At 38.2% G+C, this 6577-nt stretch overlaps 1 non-coding gene across 1 annotated transcript; it reads left to right on the top strand.

Annotated features, from left to right (window-relative positions):
- The first annotated feature begins 3315 nt into the window (after positions 1 to 3315).
- On the top strand, positions 3316 to 3422 carry LOC114407914. The gene has a single exon (XR_003665725.1). It is a non-coding gene; the product is annotated as a small nucleolar RNA R71 (small nucleolar RNA).
- Positions 3423 to 6577: the final 3155 nt, after the last annotated feature.

Below are 6577 nucleotides of genomic sequence, written 5' to 3'. Positions count from 1 at the left end.
TTCAGCAAGGATAGCCCCCAATGCGTAATTGGATGCATCACACATTAGCTCAAATGGGGCTGTCCAATCAGGTGCCTGAATGATAGGGGGGTGGTAGTCACCGCATGCTTGAGGCAATCAAAAGCCTCTTTGCACCGGTCATCAAAATCAAACTCCACCTCTTTTTGCAGTAGATTGGATAGTGGAAGGGCCACTTTGCTAAAATCCTTGATAAAGCGCCTATAAAACCCTGCATGACCAAGAAAAGAACGAACCTCTCACACGTAAGAGGGGTAAGGCAATTGTGAGATAACATCTATTTTTGCAAGGTCTACCTCTATGCCCCTACTGGAAATGATATGCCCTAAAACTATACCTTGTTCTACCATGAAGTGACATTTTTCAAAATTCAGCATAAGGTTAGTTTCAATGCATCTATTAAGAACTCTATCCAGACTATCCAAACATGTATCAAAAGAGGATCCATAAATAGTAAAATCATCCATAAACACCTCTATGCAACTCTCTAAAAAATCACTGAAAATGCTAAGCATACACCGCTGGAAGGTACCAGGGGCGTTGCATAGGCCAAAGGGCATCCTCCTATAGGCAAAAGTGCCAAAGGGACAGGTGAATATGGTCTTTTCTTGATCCTCTGGAGCAATATGAATTTGTAAATAACCAGAAAAACCATCAAGAAAACAATAATGAGACTTACCTGCCAAGCACTCAAGCATTTGGTCAATGAATGATAGGGGAAAATGATCTTTTCTGGTTACTTGGTTCAGCCTCCTATAATCAATGCAGACTCGCCAGCTGTTCTGCACTCTTGTGGGGATAAGCTCATCCCTCTCATTCTTGATTACTGTGAGGCCTGTCTTCTTAGGAACCACTTGGACTGGACTCACCCATTGGCTATTAGAAATGGGGTAGATGATTCCAGCTTGTAAGAGATTGGTCACCTCCTTTTTCACCACATCTAGAATGATGGGGTTGAGTCACCGTTGTGGCTGTCTCACTGGCTTAGCTCCATCCTCTAAAAGTATCCTATGCATGCAGGTAGATGGGCTAATACGAGGAATGTCTGCTAAAGTCCATCCAATGGCTTTCTTGTGCTTCTTGAGCACTAGCAACAACTTCTCCTCTTGCTCAGCAGAAGGGAGGCAGAGATGATCACTGGAAATTTTTCCTTGTCCTCCAGGTAAGCATATTTGAGGGTTGCTAGCAAAGGCTTCAACTCTAGTGTGGGTGGTGGCTAAACAGTGGAAGGAACCAGGGTAGGAGAAGAAGAAGGTTCCTCAGCCTGTACCTCATAAAGAAAGTCAAAAGTATATGTACTTCCTGCAACATGGTTAGTGCATTCTAACTCTAAAAAAATCAACATCAAGAGGTACAACACCCAAAAAATCAGAACCAGACTCAAATTCAAATTCACTCTCAGCATAAAAATCAGATACAAGATCAAATTCAAACTTAGATTCAGATTCAATGCATAAGGAATGACAAGTATGCAGATCAGATAAAAATGGATGCTTCCTACCATGAAGAACAGAATCAAAATCAAACACATAATCATCAACAATCTGATCAATTTTCTCAGCACAAAAAATAGAATGATCCTCATATGGATGTTTCATGGCATCAAGAATGTTAAAATGAACAACAATATCACCAAATTCCATAGACAATTTGCCAGCATAAACATCTATCTTGGTTCGGGCTGTTTTCGTAAATGGCCTGCCTAAAATAATTGGAACTGAACCATGGGAAAATCCCTCTTCCATATTAAGAACATAAAAATCAACAGGAAAAATAAGTTCACCAACCCGAACCAGCACATCCTCTATGAAACCTGTGGGGTAAGCAACACTTCTATTTGCCAAATGAATCACCACATCTGTAGATTGCAAAGGTCCAAGAGATAAAGAATTGAAAATGAATATAAGCATGACACTAACTGATGCTCTTAGATCTAGCATGACATTCTCAAATTTATTGTTCCCAATAATGCAAGGTATACAGAAAGTACCTGGGTCCTTACATTTCTCAGGAATGTGAGGAACAAATTTACCTATCAATACTGACACATTTCTGCCCATGCTAATCCTTTCATTGCCTCTGAGCTTCCTTTTGTGGGTGCACAACTCCTTTAGAAACTTGGCATATCTTGGAATCTGCTTGATGACATCTAGCAGAGGTATGTTCACCTCTACTTTCCTAAAGGTCTCCAAGATCTCCTTTTCTGCTTCTTCCATTTTTTTGTTTAGAATTTCTCTAGGTAGGAATGGAAGAAGGATAGGAGGCTGCTGTAAGTCAGAACTACTCGAAGAAGGTCCACCTGCATGAATATTTTTGTTAGCTCCCTCATGATCAAGAAGCTTTCTCTTTTGTACAACTATCTCATCCTCTTTTTCAGGTGCGGAATGAAGCTTAATAGGTTCAGGTGCATGTATTGCTACTGGTGGAGGCACTTCAAATTGCTTGCCAGACCTCAAGGTGATGGCATTCACATTTTTCAGATTCTGCATAATTTGTGAAAGCAATTTGTCAGAATTTTGAGACTGAGCTTGGTTCAACTGAGTAGTCATCTGCCCCATCTGATTTTTCAAACTCTGAATGTAGGCTCTTGTCTCTTGTTGAAATTGCATATTCTGGATGGTCATTTGTCTCACTAACTCTTCTAAGGAAGGTTGAGGAGGGGCCTCAATTGGCTGTTGTCTTTGTTGTTGCTGCATTGGAGGAGGAACATATGGCTTGCTTGGACCAGCAACATTCTGGAAGGGAGGGATAGGCTGTTGTTGTTGTGGAGGACTTGCCCATCTCAGATTTGGATGATTCCTCCAACCTGGATTGTATCTGTTGCTTGAAAGATCATAATTAGTCTGTTGTTGTTGGTTTTGCTGCTGAAGGGGTCTATTATAAATGTTTGCAGCATAAGCTTCAGGTTGCTCATTGACTCCATATTGCTGCAAAGAAGGACAAAGATCTGTATGGTGATCTGCAGAAGAACATAGACCACAGACTCTTACAGCAGGTGCAGATTTTTTATTCATGGCAAGCTGAGTTACTAGGTTAACCAAGGCATCAAGTTTTCCCTCAAGCTTTTTATTTTCAGTAGATGAAGATGAATCGGTGACCACCTCATGAACTCCTCTAAGGACAATAGCATCATTTCTTGCACTTAATTGTTGGAAGTTGGAAGCCATCTTCTCAATCAAATTCCTAGCCTCAGTAGGGGTCATATCACCAAGAGCTCCACCACTGGCAGCATCAATCATACTCCTCTCCATGTTGCTAAGTTCCTCATAAAAATATTGAAGAAGGAGTTGCTCAGAAATCTGGTGGTGAGGACAGCTCGCACACAATTTCTTGAATCTTTCCCATTACTCATACAAATTCTCTCCACTAAGTTGCCTGATGTCTGAAATGTCTTTTCTGATGGCAATGGTCCTAGATGCAGGGAAGAATTTCTCCAAGAACAGGTCATCCCAGCTGGAGATGGATCTGGGAGCAAGGTTGTACAGGCAATCTTTTGCCACTCCCTCCAGAGAATGAGGAAAAGCCTTTAGAAAGATATGATCTTCTTGGACATCAGGGGGCTTCATGGTGGAACAAACAATATGGAACTCCTTAAGATGCTTATGAGGATCTTCACCTGCAAGACCATGAAACTTGGGCAGCAAATGTATTAGTCCAGTCTTGAGAACATATGGAACACCCTCATCAAGATATTGAATGCACAAGCTTTCATAAGTGAAATCATGTGCAGCCATCTCACGAGGTGGAGGTTGAGCCATGTTCTTAGTGTGAAAATTAACAGTCGAATGCTCAAAATCAGAATATTCAGAATCACCAACAACAGAATGCTCAAAATGATCGGGATGCTCAAAATGCTCAAAATGCACAGAATGACCAGGATGCACACTATGCCTAACTAATCTATGAAAGGTTCTATCTATTTCAGGATCAACGGGTTGTAAATCACCTGGATTGCCCCTAGTCATGCACTATATGCAGCGAATAATGTGTTTCTCAACAAGCACCTAACAAGGGGGTAAAACTACAACTATACTCAAACGATATCCAAATGAGCTGAAAATTTGTGAGGAACACCCTAAAATCATGAAAAGATAACCCAAAAAATTTCAAACATAAATTCAAATTTTAACTATGAAAACTACCTAAGCAAAGTTTAGAAAAATAGGACAATGATACTTGAAAAAAAAAACTTAGTAAACGGCTGATTTTTCAAGTTTAAAACGGCAATGGACCTCTGGTCGATTGCCATGGCATCGGAAATTTTCTTCTACCCCAAATGCATATATAATAATAGTCATTCTAATACCAGGAGCAAAAATTATGGTCATTTTAAGTTTTGCTAAAAACAAGTTCCCAAATTTTTTTGTCTCTCTCCAATTCAGCCACACCAAGTGCTCCTGGTATTTTTCACACAAAATATGGATCAAAAGAAACTACCACACAAAAAATCAGCCAAAAATAACAACTCTAAATATCAAAACAAAAATCACCAATTAAATTGCAAAATCAGTCGCTAGTTCAGTCGCTAAACTCTGTTCACAGCATTACACAAAAAAAATCAGCATTACACAAAATCAGTCACAATTTTGTGAGCAACTGAAACAGGGAAGCGCTAAACAGGGGACGCGACTGAAATGCGAAACAGAACACTACACAAAACAAAACTACACACACTCACACACTAAACAACAAAGCTAGACTCAAAACAGCTAAACACTATTATGAACCTTTGGCCCACTGCTTGCCGGCAACAGCGCCAAATTTGATCGAGGTCGTACCCGAATCAAATAAACATTAAAAATGTAGTATCTAGGAAGTGATCCTAGGTCGTCTCCCAACGAGCAATGGTCAACCAAACATTCATAACAGATAGTAAGAAAACAGTAACGAATTGGGGGGGGGGGTTGTTTGTTTTTGTAAATTAAACAGCAAGCAAATTTGAATTAGAAAATAACATAATTAAAACATGTTTTTCCCCTTGATTCACAAGCAAGTCTCTTATCCTAGGTTACGAGAATTTATCCTTAATCAGTTTAACCACTTAATCCAACCCTAAATTAAATTACTAAGCAAAAATTAACATAAGGCTATCATTATGTGATTAAGCAACACATACACCAATTAATCATGAACGAAATTGATCATTAAGCAAGAACGTAAATTAAGCGCAATGACAATTAATCAAGCACTAAGCATGCATGGATTAATAACAACAAATACAAAGTCATTGGTGAAGAGGAAAAGCTTATCAGAATTCAATAGTAATAACAAAACCTCAAAGAGAGATGTGCTTGATCCTCAAGAGAAAACAATGCTGGAGACTTAGCCTTCCATTAATCAGTAGAAAATGAAATAGTAAATTGAAGCAGAAATGAAATTGCAGAAAACGAATTTTATTCTATGTGAACAGTGCGCATGAACAATAAAAACTGAAATTCTAAAATCCTAGAATTATTCTCCTTTATCGAAAAACTCTCTAAAACTAAAACCTTGGTGCTATTATATAGGTCCTCAGCCCCAAAGCTTACAAATCTGTTTTAAATCCAAGCCTATAAATAAAATAAAATCTGGACAAGATAAGATAAGATTGGATGAAATAAAATCTGGATAAGATAAGATAAGATTGGATGAAATAAAATCTAGATGGAATAATATCTAGATGAAATAAAATCTGGATAAGATAAGATTTGATAAAATAAAATTGTCTGCTCTCTTCAAGTCCAAGCCCAATTCCGGATTCAAACCCAATTGCTTATAATTCTCCTGAAATTAAATTAAAAACACAAAATTAGTCCAGTAGGCCCAAATGATAAAACTACATAATTAATTTGACAATTAAGGGTAATCAGTAATTAAAATGGTGACAAAAATGGTTAAGAAATAGGAGAAAATAATGACACATCATAGTGAATTTGAGGTTGAAGGAGAGATTATACTATCATCTTCGATCATATTCTCATTTACATTATTCTGAATTTGATCCTCCACGTTCTCATCTCCATTATCTTGAATTCCATCATCTGTTGTTGTTGGCATAACATCAAATAACCTGATATCTTGATTAAGTCTATCATGATTTTGCACCTCCAAATCACCCCCCTCCCTTTGAGGTGAAGAATGAGGTGCTTTCAAGGGAAAAAATAGTTCATGCTAACGAAATGTAACATCCATTGATACAAAAAATCTTTTTTGTAGATGGATGGTAGGCCTTATATCCCTTTTGAGTGGTGTTGTATCCCACAAAAACACATTTCATTGCTCTAGATTCTAATTTTGTTCGCTGGTGAGGATGCAAATGCACATATATGACAACCAAAAATATGGGTGGTAAATTGACAAAATTAAGGGTGAAATTATGAGAAAGGGTATCAAGAGGTCTCTTAAAGTTTAACACACTTGAGGGAACTTTGTTAATAAGATAAACTGCAAAGCTTAAAGCTTCACCCCATAAGTAAGAAGGAATATTACCGCCAATCAATAGTGATCTAGTAACCTCCAAAAGATGTCTATTTTTTCTCTCGGCTACTCTATTTTGCTGAGGGGAATTAGGACATGATGT

This window comes from Glycine soja, chromosome 3 (assembly GCF_004193775.1).
Source record: "Glycine soja cultivar W05 chromosome 3, ASM419377v2, whole genome shotgun sequence".
In the NCBI taxonomy this organism is placed as follows: domain Eukaryota; kingdom Viridiplantae; phylum Streptophyta; class Magnoliopsida; order Fabales; family Fabaceae; genus Glycine; species Glycine soja.
Note: the sequence above shows the minus strand (reverse complement) of the source record. Positions and strands in the feature narration are given on the sequence as shown.